We start from the raw sequence: 15,990 nt of genomic DNA on the forward strand, positions 1-15,990 counted from the left end.
TGTGCGGAGTATGAGAGATAGGTCTAGATTCCAGACAGTTCTTTCATTTTTAAATGCTCAGTTGTGCGATGTGTATATGTTGCAGGAATGTGCTCTGTCCTCTTCTAGGTCCTACAACCATCTGGCCAGGCAGTGGTCCCACGGTCCCTCCTACTGGTCCGGCGGGGGCGACTGTAAGTCCGCAGGGGTCGCCATCCTGATCAGGGGAGGCAACTTTACACTTGATTCTGTTCAGGAGCTTGTCTGTGGCAGATTGCTAATTGCAGACGGCTCTTGGGCGGGGGAGCCCGTAAGGCTCATCAATGTGTATGCCTCTCCTGAGAAGGGTGCGCGTCTGGAACTATTCCAGGCCCTGCGGGCCCAGCTCGCAACCTCCAGGGCTGTAGTGTTGGGTGGGGACTTCAACTGCCCCATTGAAGCGGACGGACGCAGTTCTGGGACATCTGTCAAGTTGGATGTCACATCCAAACTGCTCATCGAGATGGTGACTGAAGCATCCTTGCAGGACGTTGTTGGGTCCATCGGGAACGGCTCTGTTAATTATACATGGAGCCGCCCCGATGGCTCGCTCCGTTCTCGGATTGACTTTGTGTTTGCCTCTCGAGCAGTCAGGCAGACTAGGCACTCTATGGTTCCCTGCTTCTTCTCTGACCACAGGGCCATTCTGTTTCAAGGGGTTCTGGGCCATGGTTTCCCATCTGGCCCAGGCTCTTGGAAGCTGAATTGTGCTCTACTGGCTCAGGAGGAGGTTCTGGAGGAGCTTAGAGAGGCCTACATCGTATGGCGCAACGATAAATGTATGTTTGAGCGTGTTAGTGATTGGTGGGAATTTGTTAAGGCTCAATTTCGCAGTTTCTTTCAGGCCAAGAGTCGTCAACAGGCGTGCGGAAGAAAGAGGGACTTCAGGAGGCTGCAGCGCGAGCTGCGGTCACTGCAAGACCTTCTCCGGTGCGGCTGGGACGTGAAGGAGGAGCTGGAGGAGACCAAAAAGAGCTTGCAAAGGCACTTTGAGGAGGAATCCAAGCGAATCGTCTTCCGTTCCAAGGTGGAGAACCTGGAGAAGGGTGAGAAATGTAACTCGTTCTTTTTCAGGAAACTCCACGCCGGCCACACGCCCCTGACTGAGCTGCGGGATGAGACCGGAAGTTTGCGGAAGGGCAAAGAGGACGTGATGGGGGTTGTCACTAGCTTCTACCGCAGCCTCTACTCCCCGAAGACCACCGACTCCGAAGTGGCCGACGAGTTCCTGTCAGGTATCACTAACGTTGTTGATCCCGCAGGTGCGTCGGCCATGGACGCCCCCTTGACGGTGGGGGAGCTGCTCTCTGCCGCTAAATCCTTTAGGCCTGGCAGGACCCCGGGCAGTGATGGTCTCCCAGCGGAGCTCTATGTAGCGCTGGGGGATCTCATTTGCCCGGACCTGTTGGAGCTGTACGAGGAGATGGTGGTGGAGGGTAGAATGCCTCCGTCGTTGAGGGAGGGTACGATCACGATCCTGTATAAGCGGAAGGGGGAGAGATGTGACTTGAAAAATTGGCGTCCCATCTCTCTCTTGAACGTGGACTACAAGATCCTCGCCAAGGTGCTGGCCAACCGGCTGAAGAAGGTCATCGGTCAGGTCGTCCATCTGGACCAGACCTGTGGCATTCCCGGCCGCAGGATCGCAGACAGCCTCGCCCTAGTGAGGGACACGGTCCATTACATCCAAAGCCGCCGTGCACACGCGGCCCTGGTCAGCCTTGATCAGGAGAAGGCTTTCGACCGGGTCTCTCACGAGTTCATGGGCAGGGCACTGCGTAGGTTAGGACTTGGTGATATGTTTTGTCGTTTTGTTAACATTATGTATTTTGATATTTTCAGCAGGGTACTGGTGAACGGCTGGAAGACTGACCCCTTTCCGGTTCTTTCTGGGGTCAGACAAGGCTGCCCTCTCTCACCTCTCCTTTTTGTTTGTGTTATAGAATCCTTCGCGGAGGCTATACGGCAGAACGGAGAGATCAGAGGGATCACCGTACCCGGACCCGATCGACACGAGGTCAAGTGCTCGCTGTACATGGACGACGTGACCGTCTTCTGCGCTGACCAGCGTTCGGTGACCGCACTCGTCCAGACCTGCGAGAAGTTCGGAAAGGCTTCAGGGGCAAAGGTCAACTGCGGGAAGTCGGAGGCTATGCTCTTCGGGGAGTGGCACCTGGCTTCCTCCGCCCCCTTCCCGTTTACCATCAAACCGGACTTCATCAAGATCCTTGGAGTCTGGTTCGGAAAGGAAGGCGCGGCCCTCAAGTCCTGGGAAGAGCGATTGGCTAAGGTCAATACGAAGATCGGGCTGTGGAGCCTCAGACACCTCACCATTGAGGGCAAAGCATTGGTCCTGAGGAACGAAGTTCTGCCTGTGCTTCAGTACACCGCACAGGCCTGGCCCCCCCATGTCACCGTCTGCAGGGCCATCACCAGGACCGTGTTTTGTTTCATCTGGGGCTCCAAAATGGACAGAGTGAAGCGCTCCGTGATGTACAAGGAACCCCGCAAGGGCGGAAAAGGTGTTCCGGATATCCCTACCTTGCTGCGGGCAGCCTTCGTATGTGACTGTGTGCGGAGGACTCTGCAACAGAAAAATGGCTCTGCGGGCAGGTCCATGTCTCGCCTGTTCCTCCTCCCCCTCTGGAGGGGTCTGAGCTGGGACAAGTGGGACAGCTCCATCCCTTACAACTGGCACACTCCCTGGTTCTACGGGGGCGTCGTCAAGTTTGTGAGGGAACACCAACTGGAGGGACTCAAGCCCGACTTGTGGAAGCCAAAAACTGTCCACAAGCTCATCAGAGCACAGGACTCTATGGAGCTCGTTCCAGGGCTCACTGCGGCCACCGCAGAGACTGTATGGACAAATGTGGCTTCGGCGAAGCTGACCAACGGGCACAAGGACTTGTCTTGGATGGCCATTCAGGGGGGACTGCCCTTGAGGTCATTCATGCATGCCCGCAACCTGTGCAAAACGCGGTACTGCCCCCGGTGCCCCTTCGTGGAGGAAACATCTTTGCACCTCTTTTGGCAGTGTCCGTTTGCTCAGGGCCTGTTGGACGCCCTGGAACTTGAACTCAGTGACTGTGTGCCCAGGAACAGGCTAACGCACTGCGCGGTGCTGTACGGCCTGTTCCCTGGGAATTTCGGCGATGAGGCAACCCGGGAGGCCTGGCGCCTTATGAACTGTTTTAAGGACGCTATATGGCTTGCCAGGAACCGCCTCATTCTGAAGAAGGAGAGGATGTCCTTTCTGGACTGCCGCAGGCTGGTCCACAGCCTGCTCAGAGACTATTCCATCATGGACAGAACGGACCAGGAAGAAGAGGATTGATACCCCTCTCCTTCCCCCTCTCCCCTTGTGTTGTGTCGTCTTTCAATAAAGCTTCGGGCCTGTGATTTCCCCTCCCTACCCCCCTCTTTCCCACCCCCCCCTTACCCCATCACTTGTCTGTATTGCTTTATTGTTTGTTGTTTTAGGATTGTTAAGGTATGCGGGAATGCTAGTGTAGCGGGTGGTACGATGTATAGCGTAGGGAGCCTGTGCTGTATGTTGTACCATGGTGCTGAGTATGTAGTGTCTTATTTATTGAACTGTGCTGCGTCACAGTTTATGTATGCCTGACGACGACTGATTGTAATAAAGATATTTTCAATCAAAAAATCTGTTCTTATCAGTTTAATATCTGATACGTCCCCTATCTGGGGACCATATATTAAATGGATTTTTAGAACAGGGAGATGGAAAAAGAGCTTGCTCTGTCCTCTCCAGGCATTGACCTGGTATTGCAGTGCCTCCAGGTTCAGTGCACCCCCTAATGAGTTTGCAAAAAACAGAGCAAAAGAATGAAGAAGGAAACAAGCCGGCTGCACCTGAAACTACTGTGTTGCAAGAAACATCCCTCCCTCGAGTGTGTTGTGCGCAGGTGGACCGACCCCGAAAAATTAGCCCCCGAGTGTGGCTACGAAAAGTTTGTTTGTCCAAGACTTGCTGGCCTCTGTTGCCATGGCAACCAACTGCCAGACTTGTTTACAACTTGGCTGCCGGGCCAGTGCTGGTGATGTCATCGCGGGACGTGATGTCATCAAGGCTTTGCTGCTATACACAGCTGCCAGCACAACAAGCAGCTCAGTTGCAGCCGGTCAAGCGACCGAGCAGGTAGGTGGAAAGGTAGGTGCCGTTTATTAAACCGTTTCCTTTGTATTTCCTGGTGGCCGATGGCCGATGTATCCTGCTGATGCTGCCTGCCTACGGCTCCAGCTGGGAGAATTCACCCTCCATGTTCTTTGATAGATAGATTAGATACATTAGATAAGATAGATAGATAGATAGATAGATAGATAGGTAGGTAGGTAGGTAGGTAGGTACTAATAATAAGCTAGCCAGCTAGGCAGCCAGCCACAGAGACAGCCAGCCAGCTACAGAGACAGCCAGCCAAAGAGCTAGCTGCATGTCATGTATGCCAGACAGAGACGGAGACAGAGACAGAGACGTGTATGTCTGCCATCCATCAGGTGGAAGCAGACGCAGTGTGATTGGGGGGTGGAGCTATTCAGATTTGAGAGCAGAAAGGAAGACAGAGGCAGTGCTAGGCAATAGGAGATGCAGTGTGAAAGCACGTCCGGTCCGCCATCTGAGAGGGTGGAGCGCATAATAGGGTATGTATGTATGTCTGGCTTCGCCTTAACAAGAAGGACGTGGTGTCCGAGAAGGGGAGTTTTCGGGAAACCGTTGTGGCCATCGCTTCTCGGCCTTTTGGCTAAGATCAAGTGTAGTATCTGTTCTTATCAGTTTAATATCTGATACGTCCCCTATCTGGGGACCATATATTAAATGGATTTTTAGAACAGGGAGATGGAAAAAGAGCTTGCTCTGTCCTCTCCAGGCATTGACCTGGTATTGCAGTGCCTCCAGGTTCAGTGCACCCCCTAATGAGTTTGCAAAAAACAGAGCAAAAGAATGAAGAAGGAAACAAGCCGGCTGCACCTGAAACTACTGTGTTGCAAGAAACATCCCTCCCTCGAGTGTGTTGTGCGCAGGTGGACCGACCCCGAAAAATTAGCCCCCGAGTGTGGCTACGAAAAGTTTGTTTGTCCAAGACTTGCTGGCCTCTGTTGCCATGGCAACCAACTGCCAGACTTGTTTACAACTTGGCTGCCGGGCCAGTGCTGGTGATGTCATCGCGGGACGTGATGTCATCAAGGCTTTGCTGCTATACACAGCTGCCAGCACAACAAGCAGCTCAGTTGCAGCCGGTCAAGCGACCGAGCAGGTAGGTGGAAAGGTAGGTGCCGTTTATTAAACCGTTTCCTTTGTATTTCCTGGTGGCCGATGGCCGATGTATCCTGCTGATGCTGCCTGCCTACGGCTCCAGCTGGGAGAATTCACCCTCCATGTTCTTTGATAGATAGATTAGATACATTAGATAAGATAGATAGATAGATAGATAGATAGATAGATAGGTAGGTAGGTAGGTAGGTAGGTAGGTACTAATAATAAGCTAGCCAGCTAGGCAGCCAGCCACAGAGACAGCCAGCCAGCTACAGAGACAGCCAGCCAAAGAGCTAGCTGCATGTCATGTATGCCAGACAGAGACGGAGACAGAGACAGAGACGTGTATGTCTGCCATCCATCAGGTGGAAGCAGACGCAGTGTGATTGGGGGGTGGAGCTATTCAGATTTGAGAGCAGAAAGGAAGACAGAGGCAGTGCTAGGCAATAGGAGATGCAGTGTGAAAGCACGTCCGGTCCGCCATCTGAGAGGGTGGAGCGCATAATAGGGTATGTATGTATGTCTGGCTTCGCCTTAACAAGAAGGACGTGGTGTCCGAGAAGGGGAGTTTTCGGGAAACCGTTGTGGCCATCGCTTCTCGGCCTTTTGGCTAAGATCAAGTGTAGTACCTGTTGCTGCACTTGTTTCGAAGTCAAGAGGTGTCTGGGGTACCCGTCCTGTCGGCCTTGGGGGATTGTCCCCATGCTGCTATAGGCAGGCGGCTTAGTCCCCAGACAACGGGTTGCGATCGCCTCCTGCGATCTTCGGATCAAGGGAGGGCGGAGCGGAGCGTTGCGGAGCGGAGCTTTACGGAGCGAAGCAGAGCGTTACGTTGCGTACCATCGAGAACCATGGATGCGGATCCAGGTTCCGTACCGGCTTATGCCCGGATTAAGAACACTGTGCGAGTCATACTCACAGGTGATACGGAAGACACTCGAGGGCTGAAGTTTGTCGTGGAGGACGTGCTCATGGGAATTTTTAACATCCAGAAGCGAGAGATATTGGCGATCCAGGACTACCCCAAGCGTAGGATATACGATGTATCGTTCACCGAAGAGGGAATCTTTCGAGATTTCGTGGCGAGTATTCCCGGGAAGGAACATCCGAAGCTTGGGGGGGTCCAGATCATTGAGCACGTCCTCGATATTACCAAACTTGTAGTGATTAAGATGTATTCCCCTTTCGCTAGTCTAAAAGACGTGGAAGCCTTCCTGGCAGCCTACTTTAAGAGCGTGAAGTGTCAGGGGAAGATTATCAACGAGTTTGGTATTTGGACCTCAAAATGGCGGTTTTTAGTTACGTGCATTAACGACCCCAACTTTGTAGGGGGAGTGAGATTACCACCAGCACGTTTTAAATTGAACAACATGTGTGGCGACCTCTACTTTGCGGGAATGCCTGACTTCTGCAGGGCATGTCACAAATATGGGCACTCAAAAGAACAGTGTGACAGTACATGCAAGAAATGTGGCAGCTCCGAACATGAAACACAAGAGTGCCGTCAAGGAGCCAGATGTAATTTTTGCCACAACATCGGTCACCTGTATGCAAACTGTCCCCACAGACCGAGAAAGACGGAGCAGCCAGGGCAACCCAAGCCTAGACCAGGACACCAGCCTGGGCAACCAGAGACCCAAAGTGCCCCCCCACAAGAGCCGGAGACGGGTGATGCAATGGACACATCAGTGACTCCCCTAGAGAGATCGGCAGAGGGCCCTAAGGCGCAGAGGACGGGGAAAAAGAGAGCTGGTGGCCGGAAGGAGGCCCCTCCCCAGGAAACTGGGGTGGAAGGTGTGCCGACTGGCGCCGGCTCTCTGGCCCAACAGCCTTCGGTACAGGCTGTGCCAGAGTGGAAAGACCCCGGTGGTGAGGCCACGGTTAAGCGGCGCAAGGGCTCCGGGTCCCGGCTCTACTCGGAGGTGGTGCAGGAGGAGCCGATGGAAGTACTCACCGTTGTGGGGAAACCAAGTGACGCTCCTCCAAAGGCCCCACGCCGGGGCACCCCGCCCCCTCTCTGCCAGGAGGGGGCCTCAGGGGTCACCATCTCTGAGGTGCCGGAAACCGCAATAAGCAAACATCCCACCCCTGCGGAGGGGATAGCGGAAATAAGTGAGTCGGGAACCCAACAAACCGTGCTGCCCGTATGTTCTGTATGGGGTGACACTGTGGCCCCTACTGCTGCCTGGGGTCCGGGGAGTCACTTGAGCGACGGTAGTTCATCCCCGGCATCGTCCATGTGCACAGTAGACTCGGACGTGGGGGGATATGAGAGCTCGAGTGGGGTCTCTGGTGTAGCCGGAGAGTTGTAGTCCTGTTGCGAGATTGATTTCCTTTACACTCTCCAATGGCTGAGTTGTCCGGTCTCTCACTTAACGTAAGAAGTCTACAGGCAAAAGTGAGAAGGGTTGCCCTTTTTAATTATCTGACGGTTTTTGCTGCTTCCGTCTTCTTCCTGCAGGAGTGCAGCATCCCGCATTGCATGACGTATAAGAAATATGAAGACGACTGGGTGCACGGTCCGTCAATCTGGTCTGGATCCAACGAATCCAGATCAGCAGGGGTCGCCATACTTTTTAAAGGGAACGTTTTAATTGATTCTTTTATTGAAATTTTACCAGGCAGAATTTTACTTGTAAAAGCTTTTATCAATGGTATTAAATGGCAGTTTTTAAACTTTTATGGTTCTCCTGAAAAAAATGAAAGAGCTAGAATGCTAGAAGTTTTACCGCTTTTTATTAACGATTCTGAACCTCTTGTTTTAGCAGGTGATTTTAACTGTATTTTAAGGGGGGAACGCCGGCTTTCAACCTCAGTGAGTAGAAACTATGATAAGACGTCTTCCATGCTTAAGAATATTGTTTTAGATTTTAAACTCACCGATGTTTTTAAGAAATGTAATATGAATGCACCTGAGGAAGCCGGCGTTACATGGGGTAACGTCAATTGCAAATCTAGAATTGATTTTATTTTCTGCTCTTATCAAGTACTGCCTTTTAAATGTGATCTTTTTACGAATATTTTTTCAGATCACAAGCTATTGTTTTTTAAAGTGAAAAGCGATTTTAACAGGAGAACTGGTAAGAATGCCTGGAAATTAAACGTGTCCCTTTTAGAAGATCCGCAGGTTTTATCTGATTTTATCACTTTTTATAAGGATTGCAGGCGAGTAAGAAATCCCAACATTCCCATCAGTGCTTGGTGGGAAAAAATGAAATTAAAGATAAAAGAATTTTTTATAGACGTTGGGATTTCAAAAGCTAAGGAGAAACGTGCCTTTTTTAACCTTTTAAATACTCGCCTGCAAACCCTGTACAAGTTCAGAGATCACGGTATTGAAGTAGAAAAAGAGATTATTGATATAAGGAAAGAGATCTCTCAGTGCCTGGAGCAGAAAGGGAAAGAACTGATATTCCGTTCTAAAATAAAACATCTGGAAGAGAACGAGACCTGCTCCAGGTACTTTTTTAAGAAAGTTACGGAAAAGAAAGTTTTAATTGACAATATTGATGATGAAAATGATGTACAGGGTATTTTAACAAAAGTGTATGAATTTTATGCGGATCTTTTTAACACAAAAAACATTGATGAATGTTTTTTAAATGACTCATTGGAGGAGATCACTAATGTTTTAGACCCTGTCTCCCAGTCCCTTTTATTACAGAACATCACGGAGCAGGAGGTTTTAGAGACTGTTAAAAGTTTTAAGACAGGTAAGGTACCTGGGCCCGACGGTATACCCATAGAATTTTATGTGACTTTTTACGGGATTTTAAAGGACGACCTTTTTAATCTCTTAACCGATGTTTTTAAGTCCAAAGCTCTCCCGGGGTCGTGGAAGAAGGGTGATGTCTCCCTCCTCTTCAAGAAGGGAGACAGGTCGAGTTTGAGGAATTGGAGACCAATCACCCTTCTGAATTGTGACTACAAGATCATGGCCAAACTGTGTGCAAACCGTCTGAAGGCCGTGATCGACAAGCTAATCCATTGCAATCAGGTCTGTGGGGTACCCGGGAGAAGCATCTGGGACATTTTAAACCTTATTAAGGACGTGATCAGCGATACCCAGTCAAGAAAAGGACAACTTGCCGTTTTATCCATAGACTTCGAAAAGGCATTTGACAGGGTATCGCATTTTTATCTTTTTAAGGTTTTAGAAAAAATGGGTATACCGGAGGGTTTTTTATTATCTCTTAAAGCGTTTTATCAAGGCTGCACAAGTAAAATTTTAGTAAATGGTTTTAAGACACGGAACATTCTTTTAAAATCCGGAGTGAAGCAGGGGTGTCCCTTGTCCCCACTGCTTTTCATCTGCGCCTTAGAGCCTCTAATGTGTGCCATTCGGAGAGACAAACAGATTCACGGAGTCCCCCTGCCGGGAGGAGGGGGACTCGAGGCCAAAGCAGTGGGGTACATGGATGATGTCACGGTGCTTTGCAGGGACGCCCCATCGCTTCAAAAAACTTTGAAGCAGATCCAGTTTTTTTCTTGTGCCTCCGGTTTTAAAGTTAATTTAAACAAAAGCAGCATTTTAAATATAAGTGGAATGGTTTTAAGAGACATTCCTGTTCCGGTGTCCGATACTGTGCAGATTTTAGGTGTCTCCTTCAATGAGTCAAACAATGGTTTTAGTAGCTGGGACTTGGTGGCGCAAAAAGTAAACCAAAAGCTATGTATGTGGAATATGAGAAAGCTGACGATGGAGGGGAGGGTTTTAATTACCAAAATGGTGATTTTACCTCTTTTATTGTATTTAAGTATGGTGTTTCCCCCTCCAGAAGTTGTTCTTAAAAAAATAACCAAAGCTTGTTTTACCTTTTTATGGAGCTCCAAGATGGAAAAGCTAAAAAGAGAAACTGTATGTAAACCTAAGAAGATGGGTGGTAAGGACTTTCCTGATTTTAAAGCCTTTCTTTTAATCAAGTTTTTTAGCATGTGTTTTAACTCCCTGTCCAAAGAGAACTACTGGTCTTATTTTATACGTTTTAATACTGGGTATTTTATGAGGAGAAACGGGTGGTTTTCAACCATTTTAACTTCCCCGTACGCTTTTAATCTACCCAAGCATTATAAGATTTTAGAGACAACAGTTAGTTTTTATGGTCTGAAGGGGAAAAGCACTCAAAACTTGACAAACAGTAAAAAGATTTTAAAGGCTGTGAAGGAAAGTGGTTTTATTGCTCCTATTAAAAATTTTAATGAAGAAAAATGTAAAAAAATATGGGAAATGGCCAATGCTAATTATATTTTTAATCCACAGAAAGACCTGGCCTGGAGCTGCATCCACGAGTGTCTTCCATGCCGGGCATTCCAGCACCGAAGAGGTTTAACCAACTCAGCGATCTGTCCGAGGGGAGGCTGCCAGGAAGCAGAGACCGTGCACCATCTGTTTTGGACTTGTTTTTACACGCAACACGTATGGACTAAAATATCCCCTCTGATAAAAAGAATTACTGGACTTAAAGAACTGAATCACGCTGCTGTTTTTTATGGTTGCTTGGAATGCCCAACAAGGACTCAAGAAATCATGGCATGGAAGACTATAAACTGTGTGAAGGCAGCTCTGTGGAAGGCCAGGAATATTTTATTATACAAACATGAGGTTTTATCTGTGAAGGACATTTTAACCATTTGTCTTAATGAGATGTATTATTATTATTTATTGGACAGAAAGCATTTCCCTGTTTTAGCAAGAAAATGGTTTTTAAGTGAATGGAGCTCTGTGATATAAGTCCACCAAGTCCCTTTTAATATGATTTTATGTGTTTTTATGCAAAACAATTGTATTTTATTGGAAAAATTGTATTTTATTGTACATTTTTATCCTTGTAAAAATACTTTGTTTTTGTAATAATTTGTTGACTTAAATAAAGAAAGCCCCCGTTGTAAGGGGTAGCCAACTTAAAAAATCTGTTCTTATCAGTTTAATATCTGATACGTCCCCTATCTGGGGACCATATATTAAATGGATTTTTAGAACAGGGAGATGGAAAAAGAGCTTGCTCTGTCCTCTCCAGGCATTGACCTGGTATTGCAGTGCCTCCAGGTTCAGTGCACCCCCTAATGAGTTTGCAAAAAACAGAGCAAAAGAATGAAGAAGGAAACAAGCCGGCTGCACCTGAAACTACTGTGTTGCAAGAAACATCCCTCCCTCGAGTGTGTTGTGCGCAGGTGGACCGACCCCGAAAAATTAGCCCCCGAGTGTGGCTACGAAAAGTTTGTTTGTCCAAGACTTGCTGGCCTCTGTTGCCATGGCAACCAACTGCCAGACTTGTTTACAACTTGGCTGCCGGGCCAGTGCTGGTGATGTCATCGCGGGACGTGATGTCATCAAGGCTTTGCTGCTATACACAGCTGCCAGCACAACAAGCAGCTCAGTTGCAGCCGGTCAAGCGACCGAGCAGGTAGGTGGAAAGGTAGGTGCCGTTTATTAAACCGTTTCCTTTGTATTTCCTGGTGGCCGATGGCCGATGTATCCTGCTGATGCTGCCTGCCTACGGCTCCAGCTGGGAGAATTCACCCTCCATGTTCTTTGATAGATAGATTAGATACATTAGATAAGATAGATAGATAGATAGATAGATAGATAGATAGATAGATAGGTAGGTAGGTAGGTAGGTAGGTAGGTACTAATAATAAGCTAGCCAGCTAGGCAGCCAGCCACAGAGACAGCCAGCCAGCTACAGAGACAGCCAGCCAAAGAGCTAGCTGCATGTCATGTATGCCAGACAGAGACGGAGACAGAGACAGAGACGTGTATGTCTGCCATCCATCAGGTGGAAGCAGACGCAGTGTGATTGGGGGGTGGAGCTATTCAGATTTGAGAGCAGAAAGGAAGACAGAGGCAGTGCTAGGCAATAGGAGATGCAGTGTGAAAGCACGTCCGGTCCGCCATCTGAGAGGGTGGAGCGCATAATAGGGTATGTATGTATGTCTGGCTTCGCCTTAACAAGAAGGACGTGGTGTCCGAGAAGGGGAGTTTTCGGGAAACCGTTGTGGCCATCGCTTCTCGGCCTTTTGGCTAAGATCAAGTGTAGTATCTGTTCTTATCAGTTTAATATCTGATACGTCCCCTATCTGGGGACCATATATTAAATGGATTTTTAGAACAGGGAGATGGAAAAAGAGCTTGCTCTGTCCTCTCCAGGCATTGACCTGGTATTGCAGTGCCTCCAGGTTCAGTGCACCCCCTAATGAGTTTGCAAAAAACAGAGCAAAAGAATGAAGAAGGAAACAAGCCGGCTGCACCTGAAACTACTGTTTTGCAAGAAACATCCCTCGAGTGTGTTGTGCGCAGGTGGACCGACCCCGAAAAATTAGCCCGAGTGTGGCTACGAAAAGTTTGTTTGTCCAAGACTTGCTGGCCTCTGTTGCCATGGCAACCAACTGGCAGAGTTGTTTACAACTTGGCTGCCGGGCCAGTGCTGGTGATGTCATCGCGGGACGTGATGTCATCAAGGCTTTGCTGCTATACACAGCTGCCAGCACAACAAGCAGCTCAGTTGCAGCCGGTCAAGCGACCGAGCAGGTAGGTGGAAAGGTAGGTGCAGTTTATTAAACCGTTTCCTTTGGATTTGATTTCCTGGTGGCCGGCCGATGTATCCTGCTGATGCTGCCTGCCTACGGCTCCAGCTGGGAGAATTCACCCTCCATGTTCTTTGATAGATAGATTAGATACATTAGATAGAATAGATAGGATAGATAGGATAGATTAGATAGATAGATAGATAGATAGATAGATAGATAGATAGATAGATAGATAGATAGGTAGGTAGGTAGGTAGGTAGGTACTAATAATAAGCTAGCCAGCTAGGCAGCCAGCCACAGAGACAGCCAGCCAGCTACAGAGACAGCCAGCCAAAGAGCTAGCTGCATGTCATGTATGCCAGACAGAGACGGAGACAGAGACAGAGACGTGTATGTCTGCCATCCATCAGGTGGAAGCAGACGCAGTGTGATTGGGGGGTGGAGCTATTCAGATTTGAGAGCAGAAAGGAAGACAGAGGCAGTGCTAGGCAATAGGAGATGCAGTGTGAAAGCACGTCCGGTCCGCCATCTGAGAGGGTGGAGCGCATAATAGGGTATGTATGTCTGGCTTCGCCTTAACAAGAAGGACGTGGTGTCCGAGAAGGGGAGTTTTCGGGAAACCGTTGTGGCCATCGCTTCTCGGCCTTTTGGCTAAGATCAAGTGTAGTATCTGTTCTTATCAGTTTAATATCTGATACGTCCCCTATCTGGGGACCATATATTAAATGGATTTTTAGAACAGGGAGATGGAAAAAGAGCTTGCTCTGTCCTCTCCAGGCATTGACCTGGTATTGCAGTGCCTCCAGGTTCAGTGCACCCCCTAATGAGTTTGCAAAAAACAGAGCAAAAGAATGAAGAAGGAAACAAGCCGGCTGCACCTGAAACTACTGTTTTGCAAGAAACATCCCTCGAGTGTGTTGTGCGCAGGTGGACCGACCCCGAAAAATTAGCCCGAGTGTGGCTACGAAAAGTTTGTTTGTCCAAGACTTGCTGGCCTCTGTTGCCATGGCAACCAACTGGCAGAGTTGTTTACAACTTGGCTGCCGGGCCAGTGCTGGTGATGTCATCGCGGGACGTGATGTCATCAAGGCTTTGCTGCTATACACAGCTGCCAGCACAACAAGCAGCTCAGTTGCAGCCGGTCAAGCGACCGAGCAGGTAGGTGGAAAGGTAGGTGCAGTTTATTAAACCGTTTCCTTTGGATTTGATTTCCTGGTGGCCGGCCGATGTATCCTGCTGATGCTGCCTGCCTACGGCTCCAGCTGGGAGAATTCACCCTCCATGTTCTTTGATAGATAGATTAGATACATTAGATAGAATAGATAGGATAGATAGGATAGATTAGATAGATAGATAGATAGATAGATAGATAGATAGATAGGTAGGTAGGTAGGTAGGTACTAATAATAAGCTAGCCAGCTAGGCAGCCAGCCACAGAGACAGCCAGCCAGCTACAGAGACAGCCAGCCAAAGAGCTAGCTGCATGTCATGTATGCCAGACAGAGACGGAGACAGAGACAGAGACGTGTATGTCTGCCATCCATCAGGTGGAAGCAGACGCAGTGTGATTGGGGGGTGGAGCTATTCAGATTTGAGAGCAGAAAGGAAGACAGAGGCAGTGCTAGGCAATAGGAGATGCAGTGTGAAAGCACGTCCGGTCCGCCATCTGAGAGGGTGGAGCGCATAATAGGGTATGTATGTCTGGCTTCGCCTTAACAAGAAGGACGTGGTGTCCGAGAAGGGGAGTTTTCGGGAAACCGTTGTGGCCATCGCTTCTCGGCCTTTTGGCTAAGATCAGTGATCCCACCTACTTGCCTGGCAAGGGAGGTGCTCCTGTTCCTGTATGGTGTGTTGGCGATACCTGGAAAATGGAAGCGATAAATGCGGATGGAACTACGGCAGAGGAAGTCCCGGGATATGCAAAGATCAGAAATGGATGTCGTTTTATACTGAGAGACCCTGGAAAGAAAGAGCGGGGACTTGTTTTCCTGGTGGAGGAGATTTTCTTCAAGCTCTTCGGTTTGCAGAGGAGTCAGATCCTGGCCCTGCTGGAATTTCCAAAGCGTGGAGTGTACGACCTGGTACTAACTTCAGAAGAGGATTACAGTTATCTGATGGGTAAGACTGAATGTTGTAAGGGAAATGCTATACTGAATGGTATTGATATAATATCTCATTTTCCGAGGCGACAAAGACTGATAACTGTGCGGATATACAGCCCTTATGTGGATGAGGAGGAAATTTCGTTGTTCCTGGCGCAGTACTGCGAGGAAGTTGTTTCCAAGGGGAAAATCTTGAACTTGTTCGGGATATGGACAATGAAGTGGAGGTTCGCTGTGAAGTTTAAAGAAATGGAAAATGGAAAGATTTGTGTGCCTCCAGGCCGTTTCAAAATTGGAACTGTCAATGGAGACTTGTTCTATTCGGGAATGGAAGAGTTTTGTCGTAAATGTAAAAAATATGGACATGTGAAAGAGCATTGTACGGTATTGTTTTGTGCAAAATGCCAAACGGAAGGACATTCAGCTGATTCCTGTGAGAAACAGAAGGTTTGCCACTTATGTGGGAATGATGGCCACCTGTATGCGGCATGTCCACTTAGAAAGAAGCGGGGGAGGGAGAAGGAGGAGAAGGAGGAGAAGGAGGAGAAGGAGAAGGAGGAGGGTCAGGTAGTAGTTGGAGAAAGTGATAGTCTGCGGCGGGAGGAAAATATAGAGCCTGCAGTTAGAAGGGCTCCCAGAGAGGTAGAGGAGACTCCTAGAGAGGGGGAAAAAAAGAAAAAGATAGTTAGGTCACCTTCAGAGGAAGGAAGTAGGGATCAGGAGGTTGTGTCTCTGGAAGATTGGGAGCATATAGCTTCGCTAGAAAGGAGGAGTTTTTACGGCAGAGTAGAGGAAAAAGCAAAAGACAGCATGATAAAAGATATAAAAGGGTTCTTTGAGTTCTATAATGTACCTGCTCATATAAGAAAGCGAGTAGAAGAGACACGTTCTATATCACCTAGTATGTTCCGTGTATTGACGTATCTTGCCTTCAAGGGTGGTTTGAGAGGGTAATATAATTTGTTGGGGTTTTTCTGTTTTTTTTTCTGGTATAAAGTTATATGATAGTTTTGTTTCTTTGTGTAGAAGATAGAATTTTTCTTTGTTTGTTTTGTGTATTGTTTTGCAAAG

The 15,990-nt window shown here is 48.4% G+C and overlaps 3 non-coding genes and 3 pseudogenes across 3 annotated transcripts; all 6 read left to right on the forward strand.

The window, feature by feature from the left end:
• The first annotated feature begins 3,664 nt into the window (after nt 1–3,664).
• LOC138773437 (U2 spliceosomal RNA) lies at nt 3,665–3,835 on the forward strand (annotated as a pseudogene).
• Nucleotides 3,836–4,758: 923 nt separating this feature from the next.
• LOC138773268 (U2 spliceosomal RNA) lies at nt 4,759–4,949 on the forward strand. Its single transcript, XR_011359976.1, has one exon. It is a non-coding gene; the product is annotated as a U2 spliceosomal RNA (small nuclear RNA).
• A 931-nt stretch (nt 4,950–5,880) lies between these two features.
• Nucleotides 5,881–6,027, forward strand: LOC138773702 (U2 spliceosomal RNA; annotated as a pseudogene).
• A 5,113-nt stretch (nt 6,028–11,140) lies between these two features.
• On the forward strand, nt 11,141–11,352 carry LOC138773586 (U2 spliceosomal RNA; annotated as a pseudogene).
• A 939-nt stretch (nt 11,353–12,291) lies between these two features.
• On the forward strand, nt 12,292–12,482 carry LOC138773269 (U2 spliceosomal RNA). The gene has a single exon (XR_011359977.1). It is a non-coding gene; the product is annotated as a U2 spliceosomal RNA (small nuclear RNA).
• A 966-nt stretch (nt 12,483–13,448) lies between these two features.
• Nucleotides 13,449–13,639, forward strand: LOC138773270 (U2 spliceosomal RNA). The gene has a single exon (XR_011359978.1). It is a non-coding gene; the product is annotated as a U2 spliceosomal RNA (small nuclear RNA).
• The last annotated feature ends 2,351 nt before the right edge of the window (nt 13,640–15,990 follow it).

This window comes from Dendropsophus ebraccatus, chromosome 14, assembly GCF_027789765.1.
Source record: "Dendropsophus ebraccatus isolate aDenEbr1 chromosome 14, aDenEbr1.pat, whole genome shotgun sequence".
Classification (NCBI taxonomy): domain Eukaryota; kingdom Metazoa; phylum Chordata; class Amphibia; order Anura; family Hylidae; genus Dendropsophus; species Dendropsophus ebraccatus.